Raw genomic sequence first — 11,017 nt, 5'->3', positions numbered from 1 at the left:
ATGTGTGGACTCCAATTTAAGTTGTAATCAATTACTATGCCCAGATACTTGTATTGGTTTACTCTTTCTAAGATTTCACAGTTGCACACGGTAGAAGTTGGGTCTCCACATGAGTGAAGTTTCATGACTCTGGGGCCTGGATCTTGCTGACCACGGGTTACAATAGGCATGTACTTGGACTTACTCGTATTTATGGTCAATCAGTTATGGTCGACATAAAATATGGAAACCGCTGCAATATCCATGAATAATCTTATTATCATTATTCTTTGCTTATTTTTCAAATTGTTATAAAATTGATTGATAGTTATTATGTCAAACTTATATGGAATTTAATATTGTTTAAATTTGAGAAGAATATCGATGACCGGTGCCGACACATCTATGCACCAATAACCATCCGTAATCCTATATCATTGTTCTGAAGCAAAGAGACTTAGTTTTATTTATTACTTTTAAATACAAATTAAAATAATATAAGATGCATACTCCTATTTCTTATAAGGAGCTATGCATTATTCACGTTAGTACGTAATATTTCAGCCATTATAATTTCGATTATAAATAGTTCACACCTAAGGTAGGATTCCATTAGTATAAAGATATTCATGTAATATAATATAATATTATATACATAGAAAGATATACCTCTTTAATTATTGCTTTATATTTATTCATCTCAATGTTATAGGATTTATTATAATATAATAATAAGATTATATTTAAAAATCTTTGATTATCCTATCAAATATTATAATTAGACTATGTATAATGAATAATCGGAACTATGTATGTTTTATAATTATATTTCATAAATCAATATTACAATCACCATTACGATTGTGATTATATTATAATGATTAGATGATAAGTGTTTTTTTTTTCATTTAAAACTGTAGCCTAATGAAAGAGTGACTAGAGAGAATGGAATGGAATTGCAACTATCATTTAATCTTATCTCCGATAATTTTTTTTCTTCAAAGCTGAGGGGGGTCGATTTCGTACGATTTTCTTGTCAACTATTGAGAATACTGCTGTTACTTGTCATTCAAGGTTTGTGATAAAAATACGTAGGCCTACTGTCAGATAGATCTCTGCACTAAAAGATCAGTTAATCACTTTCGTTTTCAGTAGTATTCTAATCTACTCATTACAGTATGCTCAGTACACAATTATTTTAATAGAGACAGATTTAAGTAAGAGAATATCAATTGTGGAGTATTTTAGATTAAATAGTACAATTTCCTATTTTCCGTCAAAATAATAAATTGATTCGAGAGCCTACGTTAATAAAAGTTACGATTTCTCATATACGATTTCTTTGTGTCTGTAGACACAGGACAATAGCCTATAGTGTAATATCATTAGTTTTACTAAAAAAAAATATAATCTTTTGAATCATTTGATAATTAGTTGAAAAATTAGTTTAATATTGAATAGCGGTTCCACTTAATTAATTTTAATATGTATATTAAATAAACTGAAAACTAAAATAAATATGTATATGCACATTATACACTTAAATTGTTAACGCATGCAAGACTCTCATCGTATGAATGTGGCCCTAAAAAGTGTATTAATGATAAAAAATATAATTAGTGCATTCTAAGAAAAAAAAATATTTATATATATTACTTTATCTTCAGCAAAAATTATATTTTCAATCACTTTCAGATATCAGAAAATAGACTAGTTAATGGGATGTTTGTTGATTATCCATGGGTGTTGTCTGGGTGTTGTCATCCGCAATATAGTTCGAGTTGTCGTTTCCGCGTAACTCAGCGATTTGCTCCATATGAAGGACCCGAATCGCACGTTGACCTACGGCAACCTTAGCCATAACTTTGCAGTCTCTGGTCCAAACAGAAGTTAGTTTTTTGTCCTTCACTAGTTGTCTAGCTGCATTAAAGAGTGATCGTGTCTCTGGAGTGAGATGCTCGCTCAAATAAACTGGAGTATTAGGAAAGTGGCTGTTTAGTTCGTTAGCTGTAAGCGTACCCTTGAATCGCCTCGCTGATAACCAGTTCGACTTCGTGAATCTTGAGGTGAAATTGACTACAATTGAGGGCGGCATATTGGCGTTTTTCCTATACGGTAACCTATGAGCCGCAGAAATGTCCCATTCGTTAAAGTTAACGTTAATTGCTCTGGCAACAGCATCTAGAACGGTAAACATGTCCTCCCCTTTCGTTAATGGCACACCCGACAAAAGGATATTGTTTTTGCGTGTGTGTTGTTGCAAGTCTTTTAAGTCACCTTTCACTTGTTGTAGCTCCTCTTTAAGTTGAGAGTTCTCCTGGAGCACGAGTTCGACTGATTTGCACGCATTTTCGCACTTACTAGTAACTTCCGCGAACTTTTCTCTAATTTCTGAAATTTCCAGATTGGTTTTTTTAATGTCTTCTTTCACTTGCTTTAGATTATTTTCGTTCGTATCCCACCTCATGTTATTAGAGTCCCAGTTCATTTTATTTTCTTTACGGAATTCAGCGATAGCATGCAGAATGGAATTATAGTCTTCTACCTGTTTACTGGCGGATGAAGGTGTAGAGGAATTTTCAGTAGAGCATTTTTCGCAGTTCCATTCCCCATGTTTATTAACAGGGCCACTGCATTTCATATGATAACGGGCATCACAAACTGAACACTTCACACTATCTTTAAGCACTGTAACGGACTTATTACATTTTAAACACATATCTGCCATGGTTAATGTGTGATTTAACCACTTTAAATAAATAAAATACTAATTGGAACTTCGTAAAGTAGATGATTAAATTTAGTTCTATATTATAGTTCTATATTAACATATGGTATGGACATTTTTCAATTATAATTAAGAGATTGGAATAAGAAGAATATACATGCTAAAAGACGAACTTTAAACCCTTAAAAACCACCCTTAGAGTTAAAATATTGTCAAAAGATTTCTTAGTGCGCCTCTAAAGGGCCAAGTGAACATACCTACCAAATTTGAACGTTTTTGGTCCGGTAGATTTTTAGTTCTGCGAGTGAGTGAGTGAGTCAGTCAGTCAGTGAGTGAGTGAGTGAGTGCCATTTCGCTTTTATATATATGTAGATTGTAGTCTATCATACTGCATATATTATTGTAGGCTTTAGTATACATACATAGAATTTAATAATACCATAGAGAAACAATAGCTTGAGTAGATATCCCATGGTATAGGGCGTCTATGTCGCAACTTTTACTGTTATCTCAAGCAGATAGTGCACGTATTTCTTTTCCAAAAAGGTGTGTGACGCTGGTAGTCTCTCATATTATGCCGTTCATACACACTCACCCGGCCAAAACAGTAAAAATCTTCAATAATCGATAGTAATCGACTTGAGATAACAGTAAAAGTAGCGACATAAACGCCCTATAGCCTACCATGAGATATCTACTTACGCTATTGTTTCTCTATGATAATACACAGTAATAGAATACAAAACTTTCCATTAATTCACATGCATGAAGACGTGCTCCCATCCAACAACACGGGAGTGACCAGGTCAAAACCTTGTCGTTGATGAGCAGGCTTGAACTGGGGATCTCTAGGCTGCTAAGCAAGCACTCTATCCACTAGACCACGGATCACTTCAAGAGATTAAGCCTGTTGTTTCTTTCTCCAATCACTCATAATGAGTTGAGAATGCTATTGTATCTATAAATGTATAAAAATTGAATAGCCTAATAATAATTATAATATCGAGTAACCTGGTTGGCTCAGGTCTTTCAGGAGTTTTCAGGTCGCAACTGACCAATTCAAGGGCCTCTGACATGACCTAACGTCTGCTTCTAATTTATTTTATTCATTTATTTATCCATCATTTACAATCAACTCAAGGAGAAAGAAACATACTACAGTCCAAAACTTCTTTTCATCCCAATTTCATAAAATAAATTGTCCAAATAAAGGTTATGTGCGACTTTCCAATTCTTCACTAACTTCCACATTCTAACAAAACACAAGCACTTGAAGCAATTAATTTTGAATTTAGAAAGATTAAGATCCGAATTGATAACAAAATTCCTTCTGCTTAGCACTCAAAACTGTAAAATAAATATTAATTTGAAATATTTTGTTCCGAAAATTAAAACAAACTTCTCCAATTGAATATAATAAGTAAATGAATAAAGAGCCTCAATGACAAGGCTTACTATGCATGGCCTCCACGTTCTCCGGACCCAACACCATACAATTTTCACCTTTCTGACTTCACCTCACCATCGTAAGTGGATGTATTATGATTGTATGGATAGCAAGTCGATAGATTGATAAAAATGATTTATAAAAAATTGGTTCTCACCACTGCCACCAGACGGAGCTGCAGCTACAGAAGAGGGGGCTGGGGAGGAGGCTTCTCCACCCCCCGCCACGCCACTGGGAACCTCAGCCGTCTTCCAGTCTTCCCCTTCTGCCACCATAAGCGCTATCAGGGTACCGACCTGAACCTCTCCTTCGCGGGAAGGCACCCGAAAAAATCATCAAAAAATAATAGAGATATGCACACAAAAATGAAAAAAATCAACTTCACATAGTTAGGCTATCAGTTAACCAAATGGATAATATCAAATAAAATTCACTATAGTGATGTCCACGTTATAATGTCAGTATTTGATTAACATTGGTGTTGCTATCCTTGTCTATCATTCGACGAAGTAGATGGCGCTATCCTTTTCTAGTTCCGCAATGTTGCTAAGTTAGATCGTTTTTATCAATCTGGAAATATAATTATTAAGGAAATATATTATCATAATTCCGAAAATTAATTATTTAATAATTGAAAAATATATTCTCCTGACTAATAAAATATAATTGATTAAAACAAGAATTAACGACAGTTGATATTATTGACCGAGCGAAGTGAGGTTTGGCATTTCTCTTATGTTTAAATGTTTATATGTTGCGCATTTACGGCGAAACGCGGTAATAGATTTTCATGAAATTTGACAGGTATGTTCATTTTTAAATTTATTGCGCGTCAACGTATATACAAGGTTTTGGGAAATTTTGCATTTCAAGGATAATATAAAAGGAAAAAGGAGCCTCCTTCATACGCCAATATTAGAGTAAAAATCAGACTATAGAATTATTCATCATAAATCAGTTGACAAGTGATTACACTTCTAAATCTTGTTAAATATATCAGCAACCATATACATCTTTTTACACCTCATTCAACTAATTATAGTTTTAGATCAGTAAATAGATACTTTGTTCCTCGAACAGATCTAACTATATGCAGAAGACAATTCAACTATACAACAAAAAAGCTTATTAATTTTATGCCAGAACATTTCATTGCAAGAAAACCTACAAAAGCACTTAAATTAAAAATTGAAAGCTGGATAAAGACAGAAGATATCATACCTAAAATATTTTAATTCGATTTACATATACTGTCTTCCTCAGTTCCTCTGAATTTATTATTAGTAGGGCTATACTCCCAGATTAATTTTCTCTCTCTGAGTTTAAGTTTTATTTTTTGTGTCATGTGTACTGTATTGTATTGTTTTTCTAATTCTCTCTTTGCTTACAAAAGGAATTGCATATATGCTACAAATGAATTACATTATGTTACTAAATGGATTACATATGTACAGTGAATTGTACATTAATAATTACATGAATCATCTCTTTTTCTTTTGAGTTTTTAAATTATTATGAATTCATTCTAGTTTTTCTGCTCTCTTAGTATTTCACTCTTGGTACTTCTTTTCGGATTGAAATTTTATTTTTTTTTCTAGTTTTTCATACATTCCATATGTTTCTTTTTCTTTATTATATTTTTTCTATTTTCTCAAGCCACTAATTATAGTCGACTGATTACTCGTTGCCATCGCTCAAACTACTTAGTTTTGCTGGTAACGCCAATGATAATATTATAATCGATTTTTAAATGGAAAATATTTTTATTTTAAGTTTTTGCAATGTATTGTACATGAAAATTTTTATATTTTTCACATTTGTAAAGTTTGTTTAATGATTTTGGCAATAAATATTTCTTTATCTTTCTTTTATCTTAAAAAAAAAAACACAGATGTGTGGAGAAGCCAGTCTATCGCTGTATTTCCATAAGGTCTATAGTTTCAATCAGGTACTTGTGGATGAGAATACTGCGTGAGGTCTACTGTTCACAGAACTACTAGTATATGATACTAGTTTACCCGGCGAACTTCGTACCACCAAAAAATCAATGTATCTCATGTCACACTTGAATTTATTTGGTGAATCATGAAATTTATCTGACAATCAATATTTTTATTTACATCTCAATACGGACTTCCTATGTGCTTAAAACTACCGTTTTAATACCAGTAAACAATTTTATCACAGAGTGACGTGTTTATTACAGCTGGTATAAGTTAAGATGCTAAATCATATTATCACAACATGATCTTGAATCATGATGATCTTCCCGTTCTACGTTAGCCGCTCGGCCGACAATTTCGAAAGCATAGGTCTGTAAGATGGATTAATATATAATTATTATTAGCCCCCCTGTTAAAATTTCTGGTTAGAAACTATCCCCAATATTCACACAACATATTCCCAAAGTTTCATGCCGTTCTGTCAAGTAGTTTTCGAGTCTATAGGGAACTACAAACTAACACAGACATTCATTTTTACATAAATTTAGATACAGTTATCAAGTAGCCTCTATAAACCACAGCGGCAAATCAGAGAATAGACAACTCTGGTCTCTTATCTTTCTCCACTGATATTATAACGTGTACCTCACAATAGGAAGAAATTGATTGGCCTGAAGCTGTATTATTAGTTCATCAAGAAGGGTGTACGGAGCCGACTATTAAGCTGGATTCACAGACAACAGTGACATTGGAAATATAATTCTTATGAACTCTAATTGGACTATTCCCACTCAGCTCGGTCGAGTGAGTATGAAAAATTCCAAAGAACTTCAGGAAATTAAATTTTTACTTTTAACTGTTCTGTATGAATCCAGCTTTAGTCTTCTATCAATAATATAGTCGTCTTTGACTATTAATCTTCTATTAAAATGAGAGAGAACTGTTTACTTCAAGAGACGATTGAAGAGCCATCTTCTTCAGAAGACAAAGGCCTACTACTCCATAAATAATTTTTGGGAGGACGTCTACTCTCTGATGATCAGATGAGACAAATCACGACCACGGCTGCAAGGCCGGATTAAAAGGCCGGTCTATTAGAATTTCCACAAGTATGCAAGTAACAGAAATTTCAACCTTTTTATCGTCACTGAACCGTCTGTACAAGAGAGGTATTCAATCAGTCTATTAACAATTATTATCCTTCCGGAAGTCACGCTGTTGTAAAAAGTACAACAGTGTCAGTTTCTTTGCTGCACAAAACTATTGAATGGAGTGATGTCAGTGAATGAGTCACCTATGCATTCCAAATTTTTCCCCCATCACTTCACTGAGTTGCAATATCAAACGAGCAATGGTTCAGTCTGTAGGTGCCATTTAGTCGCGACGGTGCATAAGATAGGGAAAGACTGTATGCGGGGACTGTAAACGGACCAATAACACAGAATTGATAGCTTTGCTTGATGTACCTTATTGGGCTATCAAATTGTAATCATCCAAATCTTCATAGGCGTAAAATAATCCAAGAAGATGGAAAAAGTAATTATACAAATAACGAATATGTTTTGAAGGTAGAGTACATAACACTTGGAAACTTGGATGTTGTAAAAAATACAACACACGATTGCTCGTGTGATTGAGTAGGGCGGGACTACCGGAAGGATAACATGAAATACAATACATCAATAGTCCAAACAAAAAATAACTCACCATAATTTTGGCAAGAATTCCCTCCTCCTCAGTTCAAACGCCATGACAGCTTTGTCAGTTTGTATCTCGCACAGAACATCACCCGGTGAAATAGTATCTCCCTCCTTCTTCAGCCACTTCACAATAGTAGAGAAGGATTGTGGGGATGGACGGACTTTTTTGCTCGAAATCCCCCTCCCCCCTCTCCCCCCTCGTCCATCCCTCCTCCCCTTCTAAAAATAGATTTCCCCTTCCCCCTGTCGAGTGGTGGTGAGGGGGATAGAGAGAGAGGGAGATATATCTTTCTCTCTCTTTCTAAAAATAGATTTCCCCTTCCCCCTGTCCAGTGGAGGTGAGGGGGATAGAGAGAGAGGGAGATATATCTTTCTCTCTCTTTCTAAAAATAGATTTCCCCTTCCCCTGTCCAGTGGAGGTGAGGGGGGTAAGATATCTCTCTCTCTCTCTCCAGGTGAGGGAAAAAAAATTTCCCTTTTAGGAGGAAAAATTCCCTCTCTCTCTACTGTCAAATTGAAGTGAATCCATATTTCTACATCTAATGCTATGCTGACAGATTGAGGTGAATGATAGATGTGGGGAAAAAATCTCTTTGAGAGGGAAAAATTCCTTTGGTGTCAAATTAAAGTGAATTCATATTTCTACATCTAATGCTATACTGACAAATTGAAGTGAATCCATTTCACTCTACTACGATGACAGGTTCAAGAGATAGAGATCTCCTTCTTTTACTCGTGCCATCTCTTTCCCGCACCCTTTCCGAAAGGAAAGGAGATAAGAATCAATTGAGAAATTCTTTCTACATCTAATGCTATACTGACAAATTGAAGTGCATCCATTTCGCTCTACTACGATGACAGGTTCAAGAGATAGAGATCTCCTTCTTTTACTCGTGCCATCTCTTTCCCGCACCCTTTCCGAAAGGAAAGGAGATAAGAATCAATTGAGAAATTCTTTCTACATCTAATGCTATACTGACAAATTGAAGTGCATCCATTTCGCTCCAATGATATACTACGATGACGGGCTCAATTGATCCTTATCTCTTTCCCACACCCTTCTTTATTACGAACGCTGAGTAAAGGAAGAATGTTATACTAATGTTATACGCTGCCTTCACTTCTCACAAGCAGCATTTCTTCTTCTACTCGTCACATCTCTTTCCCGCACCCTTCTTTATTACGAAAGCGAGTGAAGGAGACAAGAAGTAACTATCTTCCATTTTGATCGATCGTTCCTATACTGTAGTAGTGAAACGTTTCTCACCAGCATTACGAAAGGAAGGAATCTAGTATAAGTTTTATAATGGGAACATATCACCTCTTTAGAGTAAAGTGACACGTGCATTCGCTCGCGCGTGCCTCACATCTGCTCTGCTCCCTGTGAGGTCCCTTGCTAACTCCAATATCTCCTGCATCGAAAACCGTTGCATGAAAAAATCGATTTATGTGACAAGTGTTTAGTCGTTAAAGTTACTTCACACAACCTTCTTCAAGATTTATCGATATAGTCAAAAATGACTAGGGTGAAAACTATAGGTGTTGAAGTTCACTCGCACAACCTTTTTCAAGATTTATTGATATGCTCAAAAATGTCAATCATGGTGGTCTAGACTGAAATTTGAAACTATAGGTGTTGTCTCACTCAACTTTTAAAAGATTTATCGATATACTCAAAAATGTCAATCATGGTGGTCTAGACTGAAATTTGAAACTATAGGTGTTGTCTCACTCAACCTTTAAAAGATTTATCGATATACTCAAAAATGTCTAGACTGAAACTATAGGTTTTGTCTCTCTCACACATGTGTTTATACAATCAATCACACTCGTCTAGACTGAAACGTTCACTCTCTCACACTCAACTCAAGATTTTATGTTTTCGGCGCCAATATAAAGTCTTTATATTTGACCAAATCCATTTTTTCTGTAATAATTTGTACTACCTGATGTTCGTTAAGCCCATGATCCTTTGCTTCAATCCAATTCATATGGAAAGAAACTTCGGCATATTTTGATACTATGTCCAGGGCCACTCTGTGGATAAATAAGCTTAGGTAGTCAATGAATGGGGCCGAACATTGCAGTCTCATGACAGCACCCTCTTCCGAATTTTTAATTGCCTCAGCTATTTCATCACGAATGCTTTTCACAGCGTCTGCCATCTCGTTTTTCTTAATAAAATCTCCAATATCATTTTTAGTTGCATACTTTTCTGCAATTTGATTAATCAGAATAGCAATAGCATCTTTTGTAATAAACTGCTCAATACCCTCCATAATATTAGCTTTTATTGCACTCGCCATTTCAGATAATCGTTTTTCAAACTCTTCCTTTGTTAATGAAGAACTAATCAATTTCTGCAAAGTAGATTCTAAATATTGCTTATCAATTCCCAATGGGTGTGTTTCATTTACTTTAGTAAAAATTTCTGTACTAAGTTGTTTCAATTTAGTATTGAGATAGTTTCTGTCCAGCACCTCCAAATTCTTAATTTTATCTGATACGGCTTTTAATTTTTCATCTAAATAAGCCTTATCAACTTTATCGTTGTTAATACTGAGCAACTGAGATGAAAAGCTGTCTGTTAAAGTTTTCACTTCTCCTAAAGCACTCTCTAGAGTTTGAGTTCTCTCTCCAATAGCTTTATCGATATTAGTACTGAAATTTTGTAAGGTGCTTAGAATATGTTCTCTTTCAATTATGCTCACTCCAATATTCTTTGTATTTTCCGAAACGAGTTTGGTTATTTGCGAATCTAAATAAAATTTCACAGCTTCGCTGATTCCTTGCTGATTTATCGATTCGATTATCTTCTGTGTTATCGAGTCAATATCACACGTAAGACTAGCTCCGCTAGGTGTATCAATTCGTCCGAATCGATGTAGAGTCATCGTGACACTAAACAATTAATTTTGCTTCTTTTAGCTCTTCAATTATACTCGCGATTTCCACATCATGCCCACTGTTCCCACTAGCTTTTGAGGAATAGAGTAAATTTAATCTTTCCACTAATTCGTCAAAATTATCAAAGTATTGATAAATTCTATCATGAGAATTATTTTTTGCAAATTTCAATAAACCCCAACCCTTCTTTTTACTAATTTTTTTACTGGGAAATAACTTTTGAATCATTTGCGATTTAATTCCCTGATTTCGTTTAACATAGCCTCTTCGATCTAAATGTATACCTGTAAGTGTTAAGATTTTTTTATACTTA

At 34.6% G+C, this 11,017-nt stretch overlaps 1 pseudogene; it reads right to left on the bottom strand.

The window, feature by feature from the left end:
- Positions 1-11,017, bottom strand: part of LOC120355176 — a 64,184-nt pseudogene that overhangs the window by 27,851 nt on the left and 25,316 nt on the right.

This window comes from Nilaparvata lugens, chromosome Y, assembly GCF_014356525.2.
Source record: "Nilaparvata lugens isolate BPH chromosome Y, ASM1435652v1, whole genome shotgun sequence".
Classification (NCBI taxonomy): Eukaryota; Metazoa; Arthropoda; class Insecta; order Hemiptera; family Delphacidae; genus Nilaparvata; species Nilaparvata lugens.
This window is presented reverse-complemented; position numbering and strand designations above follow the sequence as displayed.